The sequence below is a fragment of the Apis dorsata genome, unplaced genomic scaffold (genome assembly GCF_000469605.1).
Source record: "Apis dorsata unplaced genomic scaffold, Apis dorsata 1.3 scaffold_82, whole genome shotgun sequence".
Taxonomy (NCBI): Eukaryota; Metazoa; Arthropoda; class Insecta; order Hymenoptera; family Apidae; genus Apis; species Apis dorsata.
Genome location: NW_006263380.1, coordinates 1,061,285 through 1,072,674, shown reverse-complemented (window position 1 = coordinate 1,072,674; position 11,390 = coordinate 1,061,285). Strand labels below are relative to the sequence as shown.

Sequence of the window (11,390 nt, the reverse complement as noted above, 5' to 3'; positions counted from 1 at the left end):
ATACAAATACATTTAACGCTCGTTTCATCGATTCTCGAATTAAATTTTAATGTTCGAGGCAAGGAATTAATAAATTGGATTATTTTGAAAAATCCTTGATATTTTGACAAGTCTTCCATTATATCGAATCGTATAAATACATTTAACGCTCGTTTCATCAATTCTCGAATTAAATTTTAATATTTGAATCAATAAATTGGATTAATTTCTATTTTGAAAAATTCTGGATATTTTGAACGACAAATCTTCCATTGTTACATCGAATCGTACAAATATGAAAATATTTAACACTCGATCCCGTGAAATTAAACACTGAATTAAATTTTAACCTTTGAGGCAAGGAATTAATAAATTGGATTATTTTGAAAAATCCTCGATATTTTGATAAGTCTTCCATTATATGGAATCATACAAATACATTTAACGCTCGTTTCATCGATTCTCGAATTAAATTTTAATGTTCGAGGCAAGGAATTAATTAATTGGATTATTTTGAAAAATCCTTGATATTTTGACAAGTCTTCCATGATATGGAATCATACAAATACCTTTAACGCTCGTTTCATCAATTCTCGAATTAAAGTTTAATATTTGAATCAATGAATTGGATTAATTTCTATTTTGAAAAATTCTGGATATTTTGAACGACAAATCTTCCATTGTTACATCGAATCGTACAAATATGAAGATATTTAACAATTGAGTCTGTGAAATTAAACCCTGAATTAAATTTTAACCTTTGAGGCAAGGAATTAATAAATTGGATTATTTTGAAAAATCCTCGAAATTTTGACAAGTCTTCCATTATATGGAATCATACAAATACATTTAACGCTCGTTTCATCGATTCTCGAATTAAATTTTAATGTTCGAGGCAAGCTATCAATAAATTGAATTAATTCGTATTTTGAAAAATCCTGGACATTTCGAACGACAAATATATTTACACCGAGTCGTATAAATACGAAAACATTTAACCATAAGTGAACGGATAGGCTCGTTCCACCGAGGCGCTTCCTGTTTATTGTTCCGGTGTTCCGGTATCTTTTTTTCGTCAAGTTAGATGAATCCTTTATTCTTATTTCCGCCACGATAGTATCCGTATTCGTTCCGTATTCGTTCCTCGATCCGATCGTTCCGTTTTCCGTGTATAAACGCGTGGACAATGGAATCGATTCCGGACGAGAAAAAAAAAAAAATATTTCTCGATAAGGTCTTATAATAGACGCGATCATCAGAGATCGTTCGACGAATCATTCCTTTCTCCTCTTCTTTTCCCCCCTCCCTTTTCGTCCATTGTTCCCAAGATCACCATTTTCTCTAATGATGCAACTTGTCACTTTTGTTCTTCCTTCTTAACGAATCCTCGCCAATTACGACCCCTTCTCTCCAGGCTTATTTACCTATTTAATTGTACGCGACTACGGAGAGACGTGCAATTTTCCATCTTGGTGAAATATATATATATATATATGTGTGTACGCGCTTCCTGGAACAACGATCGAGATAGTTGGAATGAAAAACAATAATGTGAACATGCTTCGATGAATCGTTGCAAAAGACACGAACTGGCTTTGCAGTATTTTTGACGATCGATGCAAATTTAAAATTTATCGTCGGATCAAAAAAAAAAATTTTCCAAAATCCGTTGAATCATTGATATCACGTGGTACAATTATATTAATATTATTAACTTGTACCGATAAAATTAATTAGAATTTCGAAAGAGAGGAAGAAAAGAAATCGATCGTATCACGAATCGTATTTTTCGAACGTAATAACTCGAATCTGTTTCGATAAACTCTCCTTTTAAACCGGCCGTTTACGAAGGCTGAGGCGAAACTCGGTAATCGGTGAACGTGGTGGCGAAGTGAATTTAAAGAAGCGAGGCCGCACAAGGAACACGAGTCGAGGCAGGCAGGCAGGTAAACCGCAAGACAAACACTCGATACTCGTTTCGACTGTTTGCGTGTAACTTGGACCTGGTCTATTCGCTTCTAACCGTCTAAATATAAATACTTGCTACATTTCTCAATTGTGGACAATTCCATTAAATTATCATCCTTCGCAGGATGTTCTCCATCATAATAAATCGCTCGATAAGCGTAGCCAACTTTCCACTGTATCTTTCTTTTCCCTCCCTCGTTAATAGGATAAATTTGTTGCACCTTTTTTTTTTTTTCTTCTATCGAATAGCGCGATTAAAGGACATAGATCGAGGAGCAAGGAATGGAATTTTTCGATCGAAAGGAATGGAGCAGGGATAAATATGGGATGAGGTGGATAATAAAGGGAAGAAGGAAGGTGACTAGTGCTAACGAGTTTCGTGAGAGGGATGGACCGTGTTTCCAAAAAGATTGGAAGGGGGGAGAGGAAGATGAAAGGACGAGGAGAAACGCGTGTTCGAAAATGTTACCGGTGGCAGGTGTGGCGGACTGGTCCAGGAAAAAAAAGGAGATTAAAGTGGGTCGGGATGCAAGCCAATGCAGATGCACATGCACCAGATGCAGTTTACAGATATTGCTGCCAATACCTCGCCTCGCCTTTTTTTTTTTACGACCCCCATATTTAGTTTTCCCGGATCGAATGAAACGTGCATTTATTAACTCCGTGGTCCCGTAATTAAACGTAAACGAACGAGCGTGGGCGGCAAAATGGGATAAAATAATATTACAACGAGGGATAAAATAAAAGGAGGAAAAATTCGCGATTAAAATTAGAAGAACGAAGCTATAATTTTCGATGTAGCTAATGGTTCAATTTTTACGGGGAGATCGATTCGCCAAGATGAAAACTTGGAGGAAACGTTCGTCGTAGATTTCGAAAAATATTTTCTATCTCGCAAATATTTTTTTATTCCGAGGAAATTTTCGAAAGAATTATTCGAGGAAATATTTATTTAAATTTCTCAGGTTAAAATTATATTCGATTAAATTAAGGAAAAATTAAAGGACGCCTCGAAAATTCCAATTATAAATAACCTCGGCTCGCCAACGATCGTTAATTTTCTATTTCCCAACATCTTCTGCAACTCCCGGAATAATACATAATGGGCCGTGTGTTAAACGCGTGTTAAGATCGATCCATGAATAATTCACGCGATTCGCGGGCGAATAAATTTCCCCGAGATTTCGAAGAAAACGATCGATACGAAAATTTCGCTGTTTCGATTTGTATTCATCACGATGAACGAACAAACGTCACGGTTCATTCTCGATTATGAACGACGCTGTTAACGAACGTTCGATATAATTAGAGGGCGAGCTCGAGGAAAAATGCAACACGGGATTCGATGTAACATTAACGAGACTCTTTGGTGTCTTTTTTCCTTCACATCGAAACGTTTACAAAAGGGGGATCGAGAGAATACAAACACACCCTTGGCGAACCGCCATTAATTTTCACTCGCTGCTCTCTTTCTCTCTCTTTTTCTTTTCTTTTTTCTTTTTTCCTGCGGCTTTTCCTCCATTTCTCTTCGCCGTTTTTCTCTTCCTTTCTCTTGGATCTCACGATTTCGAAGATAAGGTCTGTAGATAAATCAACGCGAACTTTAACAAGAAAATATATCTCCACACGCTGGTATTTTACAATTTTATCTGTTACGATGGTGTGGATGTTATAGAAGAGAATGATTCTTCTTTCGAAAAAAGAATATTCGTTTGTATCTCGATCGACAGCATAGATCATTTAATATATCGAATTTTGACGATTCTTTGTTCTTTAATTTTAAAGATTTTTTTAATATTAATATATAATATATTTAATATATCGAATTTGACGATTCTTTATTATATCTTTATTTTTCTTATTCTTGAAAAGAAACACGCGATTCTTCTTTCAAATATTCGTTTGTTCCTCGATCGACATAGATCATTTAATACATCAAATTTTGATTCTTTAATATTGAAAATTTTTACTATATTAAATGTTTATTCAATTCAATCTCTAATTTAAAATTCATCCTTAATCCTTTTGACCTAACTTTTTTTAATTTAAAATTAATCTGAATCTGAATTATTCTATTGAGAAAACGAGTCAACACGGTTATTTTGTGTGTACAAAATATAATTACTCCCAGGTCGAAGCGAACACCTCGAAAATCCCGAGTGAAAAGAAGTTTAAATATTTGCGAAGGGATGTTCGTTTCAAGTGCAGGGTTAAGGGAGCAGAGACAAGAACGAGCATCGCGAATAGAGGCTGAACGATGACCCAGAACGCCAGATTTCTCTGCTCGTGTGTATTTGTCTCTCTCTCTCTCTCTCTCTTTCCCTCGTCGTCTCTGGTTTAAATTTGATTTACCTACTTTTGCACGTGCATGTCAATGTACCTGTCTTCTCGGATCCCGTGCATTCGAGGTCGCATAAATTAACGCATAAAGTAAACGCGTCCATCTTCTGAATATTTATTTAAAAAAAAAAAAGAAAAAACACACGCATATCACACGTTTCTCACGATTCTTGCATAATCGTTGAATAACGTTCAATCCTCGTAATCCGTCGTGAAAAAGATCAAAAGAGACAAACGAGTGTCCAACTATGGAGGCAAGCTTTCGTATCAATTTCGAAATAAATATTATTCAAGAGGAGTTATCGTTCTATATATGAAACGATACACGACAACGAAATTACATCGTTGAAAATTTGGAACAGCGATAAATTTTGAGAGATTATCGCCGTTCCATGAAATATCTATATAATAACAACAACAACTTTCCTTCTTCGTTCTCTTTGAGCGAGTTTCTTAAATATTTAGGCGAGGTTAACATTGAAATTGCGCCGAAAAAAGTTTCCAGAGAAAAAACAACGAGAAGTGACCGATGATTACATTATTACACTGGATTATTATGGAAAATGTTTTTTTCACATTTTTTTAAAAAAAATACGTTAAAATCGTGGAACAGAAAATCCTCTATATCAATCGAAATACGTATCGTCGCTCTACGTCATTTTTTTATCTCTGAAGAGAAATTTACGCGAAGAATTGAAAATATTGCGTGTATTCAAAATCTGTCGATCTGTATTCGCGAATATCGTTCGCACGCGTGTTCAGAGTTCTTTAGAGAACGCGAGCGAAATAAGCTCGTTTCGATCCAACATGATTCGATGGATGGACGTTTCCCTGGGAAATTAGTTGGCCGGTGAATATCGTTTTGGAATTCCACGAAAACGTGACGCACACGATCGTTAGATCGTAGGGGAAATCGGTAATAATTCCCTTCGAAATGGGTAAACCATTAAGGAAAATGGATGGCGTTATTCAATGCTGATAACCGATCGAACAGAATCGATAACAGGATCTCGCATTCCAAATCTTTTGGCGTTTATGGCCGTGGGGCAACGGTAAATGGGAATGTCGGTAGATACTATTTATGGAAAAGGTTTATGGCGAATAAATAGGATCGATGAATCGAAACGATTTCGTGTTCGGCGTTTAAGGCGATCGCAGCGCGAACAAAATGATCGCTAACGTAATGTGTACACTCGTAATTTTCCTATCGAACGAGATATCGCACGCCGAGGCAAACTAATTCTTAACTGATTCGTACGATCCTATAAATCAGATATGACAAAGATCGTGGAAATCATAAAATCGATCCCCCTTTTTTTGCAAAATCGCGTTAAAAATTTTGTGATCGATCCGAGATACTTTTATAAAAATTTGAAATCTTTTGTAAAAAAAATTAAATCGTAATTGCCTCGAAAAGAGTAGAAATGCAGAAATTTTAAAAATTACGTTTCTTTTTTAAGAAAAAATTCTTGGGATATTTTTAATCGATCAAAGGATTTCTTTCATAATAGACGATACGATAATAGACGATAGTTCTTTTTTTTTTTTTATAATTTATATAAAAATGTAAAAAAAAATAAATCGTGATGGAAGATGTCTTGAAAAAAATGAAAAATTCTAAAAACTACGTTTCTTCTTTTATTTAAGAAAAAATTTTTAAGATATTTTTAATCGATAAAAGGATTTCTTCCATAATAGACTTTTTTCAAATTTTCATAAAAATTCGAATCGTGCTAAAAATTATTTCGGACGAATCTTTTATGAAAAGAAATAATCGTAAACGAAAAGTTGGATATATACAAAGTTCTAAAAGTTAAGGAAACTATTCTTAAAGGATAAAATTCCAGTCGTGATAATCCTTAAACTCTTATTATATAGCAGAGAAAAATTTTTGCTATCGTAGAAAATGAAAAGGGGAGGATATATAAAAAATGTTCAATTACGAGAAAGAATATCTGGCGGATTGGAATTATCAGGCTTCATGGCGTGAAGCATTTACGATGCAACGCGAGACGTTCGATGCAACGTAAGATGTTCGCTCCCGCTGTTTATAAACTTGGAAACCGTGAAACAGATGTATTTCGAGGTTCATAGCCGATCCGAACACGCGGCGTACGTTTAAATCAAATTTAAACGAGTGATCGGATAAATCGTAATATCTCCACTCTATCCATTATTTTTCAATGAAATTATCAAAAACGATGAAAAATAACAAAGTGAAAATAAAAAAAAAAAACGATAACGAATCGTCACGACGAAAATTATTCGATAATCGCGATCGAGATAACGAAATGGTAATTTGCCAATCCAACGGATGCAATCTATAATTTAATCTCGATTTCGATGAATCGCGATAAGAATCGCGGAAGTGTTATGGAAAAAAAAAAAAAAAAAGAATAAAAAAGAACTTCTCGGGAAGCGATACGTCGAGCGCTTTGTTCAAAGGTGGAAAGCGTTTTACGACGATAAAATGAAATCGTTAGAAACGAATGAAAACGCGGCTTTAAAACCTCGCCTCGAATTCTTCGCGTGGCGTGACGTTACGTGAGAGCGAGATTTGGGTCTGTAATTTTCAGCAAAAGCAAGATAATTAAGCTTTGCCGGTTGATCGTTTTAGTGATTCGCGTGGAAACGGTCGGGTAGCAATGCCTGTAAGGCACGAATACGTTACGAGAGAGAAATTTCAGTTAACGACGCGACGTTGTTAATTCGAAAATAAGAAATGCATAATCCAAACTCACGATCTTTTTTCCACTTCTCTTAGAGAATGTCGTGCACGAGGAATTGTCCTGTATATCGAAACGGTTTCTCGAATCTTGATTTATATATTATTATGTTTCTTGGAAAATTGATGAAGGCCGTGGAAACTTTTGTGGACGGACTTGGAAAACGTTAATCGTTTTTGCATAAACGGAATACAGCACAAACGGAATACACTTTGACAGATTTATTTGTTCGAAGAAGATTCGAACCAAGTGAGAGTTCAAAAGAGTCGAAACTGATCCTTAACCTCAACTCCTCGTTGGCTGATTGGTGGCGCGAATTGGTGGCGATATTCGGTACTTCAACTCAGTTACTAGGATGCGTAGCAGAGGCTACTGTGACAAGTACGGGGCTTGTTACACCAGGCCAGTTAAACGTTATTTCTCTGCATTAGGCGTAGTATCTGGAACGCGGGACTTTACGAGGGGAAATCAGTTTATCGAGCAAGTGGGCCTCGTAATTCACGATCTCTCTCTCTGATAACCCGCGCCTAACGATCCACCGACGCCGTTCCCCTTATCAGGATGCTAATAATGGTGCCACGCGGTGTCAAACTTTGCGATTTCTGGATAGATCGGGGACACTGTTTGAAAAATTCTTCAAAATCATCGAACGAGTCGAAGGGATCGAAACGTGTGAACCAAAAGGGATAAGAAATAATTATCGAATCGCGTTGAGAAAAATTGATTTTGTTTGATCTAAAGCGGCCGCGATGAGAATAGGAAATTTATTTAAGGAAATGAAGAAAAAGAAAATTTTCGACCTCGAAGTTTAATACAGGACCCAATTCTCTCTATATAACTTACGTGTAATATATTTACGTACCTTTATATCACACTGTTTCCTGTTTTCTCAACAGAGGGCGTAATCGGCCGAAATTCGAGAAAATGGCCGATTAATCTCTCGCAATCGGGGACAGGTTATTAATAGAGGGATCGGTGGAAAATTCGTCAGTCAGAACGAAATTAAACTGGGTATTTGGCAGCATCCGTGGAATGTGGAGACGTTGAGACAATTTCGTACGGTGTCAAGGCTATTATCTCGTTTAATAATAATAGAAAATACCAGAGAGAGAGAGAGAGATGGAATCCTTGCGGATCAACGCAATGACGCGTGTATGCAAGCATGCGGCGAAACCGATGCCATATACATATACATACCATATACATATATATATATATATATATATATGCACGCGAGAAACTGGGTGTTAATTAGACGAATGACTGAATTAGCGGCGTTTATCCATGGGAAGATTGTGGTGTTGCCCGTGTTTCACTTTTATACCGCGAAAGTAGATCTCCCGTTCAATTTCACCGCGATTGAATTTAAATTCCTCGAGTTACTTGTCGTTCCCTTATTCGAGGAACAATGAGGATAGGCCCGATATGCTCCTCTGCTGCTAAGAGCCTCTTCTACGATTCTCAAGCTACGATTCCGTAAGTCAATTACATGCTAATTAGAGAGGCTTTTGTGGGATTGTTCTAGCGGAGAAAACGGAATTAACAGGTTTTCTAATAAAACGTGATTTATCGATGTTGCATTTGGCGCATCGGAGGAGAGTTTGAGAGGAATTGAAATTATATCAAACCAAAATAATATGAATCGAATGCATCCAAGTATCCAAATTGATAGGTGGAATCTGACACGTGGAAAGCTCTCTGCTAATTATCTCGAACCGAATACACAACGAAACAGACAAATCCTATGAGAAGGAATAGAATTCCTCTATTTTATCCGCATTTTCTCGAGGAAAGAAATAAAATAGAGAGACGTATCATCAGTTTCGTATATCTGTTCGTAACTTTTTCTCTCCAGTTTTTTTTCAGAAGGAAGAAACGATTATTCGACCAAGAAATAAATGGGAGAACAATGGGAGAAGGGGAACAAAATATAGAAATCACGATGTTGCATCGAAAAAAAAAGGCTAGTACACACGCGAAAAAGGTATTCAGTATCGTTGGTGAAACGTGGCGTAATCTGTAACGACGTTGGTAATAACGTTCTTGCGAGAAAGAACGATCGACGATCACCGATACGACCCACTTGGACGTCCGACACTAGCCTCTAGCCTCTGGTATCGAGGACAAAAATTTTATTCGATACTTTTCCAATCTTATCCTCCGACTGGTGAAAACTTCTCGAAAGCGCGAAATTCTATCGGATTTCTGAAAAATTCAGACGGGAATTCAGAAGGATCGACGCTAACTAACCAAAAAAATAGGAGAGAAAAAAGAGGAGGAAAAACACAGTCGACGTCCTCGTTGATTCTGACGATGGTTCCTTCGATAAATTGAATCGAATTGAGCTCAGCCTTGGGGGAAAATTCGAGGAGGACTAATATAAAATTCTATGGATCTGGGGAATCGGTTCGAAGAAATTCGAAAAGAAAGAAGATACACAGTTACGCGGAAGAAAGGAAAGAGAGGAAAACGTGGAAATTGTTCTCCGACGATAAGTTTCTTAGGAAAAATGCAAAAAAATCGAGTCGAATCGAGAGAGGTCTCGGCGCAATTTTGCACGCCTCGAACACGATTGCACGCAAGCATGGAAAAAAAAGAAAAAAAAGAAAAAAGAAAAGAAAGGAACAAAAGGAAGAATTGGCGTGAATTACGCGATTCCTATCGTTCAAATAATTTCCACGAAATGGACGATTCAAGTGTTTCGAATTTTCGTTAAATGGATAGCGGCGACTCGAGCGTGTTGCGCGCAGCCTGCCTCTCTCTGTCTCTGAATGCACATTCTGCACGCATGCCCCGGAATAATTACAATTTCCGCGTGCGTCTTACGCATTCGTGATTATTATTTTTCCGGTGAACTGGCCTCGTTCCCGTTACCCCGGCCATATATCGAGAAAAAGATCGATAAGATGGATAAAATAAATCAATTAATATACAACCCTCGAGAACGAGAAAACCGAGATCGATTATTTCGCGGCAGGTGTCCACGGAAATTTTTCTTTTGAAAATTTCTTCTTTGAGAGGAGAAGCGTCGAGAAGTTTGCAAACGTTTCGTCGGAAATATAGTAATATATACTCGACTCCTTCTTTATACAATGCGGTTGTGCTGCAATCGCGGTGCACGAGAGAGCCCGACACGTTTCAGCAAAAAACAAAAACAGGAAGGGAAAAAAAAATATCGAAGAAGGCTTTCACTTCACGCCCGATGAACAGGCGGAACTTTTCGTCTCGAGGACTTTTCGTTTTCGATTCCGCGGCACGCGCGATTTTTTAAATTCTCCATCTTCGAAATTTCGGATAAAATTTCGGGGAAAATAGTTGTTATTTTTTTCTTTTTATTTATACGAGAAATCATCTGGAAGAAGAGATGTATATCCTCCATCGTTAAAATTAGGCATACACGGATTAAAATCGTATGGTACGCTTATCAAGACATTATACTAATATTTTAAGAACAAGTGGAATCTTCTTTCCGTTTCATTTTTCGCGCGTAAAAATCTTGGCATTGGTTGACATTGATATCGAAACGGGGAGGAAAAATGGGGGGAGGGGAAGGGAGGGATCATCACACAGGAGTTGCGCGTTCCAAGCGCAAGTTGTTCACCCGAAGAACTCGTGACGCAGTGAACCGGGATGATGCTCGATAACATACCGTTACACTGATGTAACAGACCTGTCGGCCCGTAAACTTACTCCTGCGTACAAATACACGCGAGAAAAAGAAGGGTACAGCCTTGACGATCGCCAAGAGGAAGATGATGAAGAAGAAGAAGAAGAAGAGGAGGAGGAGGAGGAGGAGGATCGTTTCAAGGATGACCGATCATTGCCAATTAAACACCTCGAAGAATCTTTTTAACGGCTCTAAACTCATAAATATCTCGCCATTTCCATTATTGACTTTATTCCATGGAATGGAAATTCTATCTTCTATTTGATAACAGGAAGAAATGTACGTGAATGTTATTTCTCTACTTAAATTTCATGGCCAGTGGTTCGCGAAAATTCATTTTTCAAGATATAGAATTATTAATAAAAAGATGATTCGTTGATAGGCTGTCGAAATTATTTCCAACGATTGCGCTTCTTCGACATTTAATCGTTGAATCTAAAATTTTTTAAGTTAACGTTGTACGCGAATATTCTTACGTGCAGGCCTACCTACATAAAAGCGTTGCAAAAGCTATTCGCCTAACTGTTCAATCTCTTACGATTTATCAAATACCCATGAACGTACACTCGAGTTCTCGAGTACGCGCGTAATCGTGCGCATTTTGAATTCTCTTTAATTTAAGAATCCCCAATCCGGCACGAGCACGAGCTTTCTAACGACGTCCATTATTATTAATGATGCCGTCGGACATCCAGTATGTGAAACGCAAC

General features: G+C 37.3%; 2 long non-coding RNA genes across 2 annotated transcripts in view; one reads left to right on the top strand and one right to left on the bottom strand.

Moving 5' to 3' along the window:
• The window catches only part of LOC116184975, a 14,046-nt gene extending 9,131 nt beyond the window's left edge, over nucleotides 1–4,915 (top strand). The window contains exons 2-3 of the long non-coding RNA XR_004149662.1: nucleotides 4,666–4,674; nucleotides 4,901–4,915. This is a non-coding gene — a long non-coding RNA (uncharacterized LOC116184975). The remainder of the gene's footprint in view (nucleotides 1–4,665; nucleotides 4,675–4,900) is intronic.
• Nucleotides 1–11,390, bottom strand: part of LOC102670795 — a 26,790-nt gene that overhangs the window by 3,755 nt on the left and 11,645 nt on the right. The gene's annotated exons all lie outside the window — the stretch shown is intronic.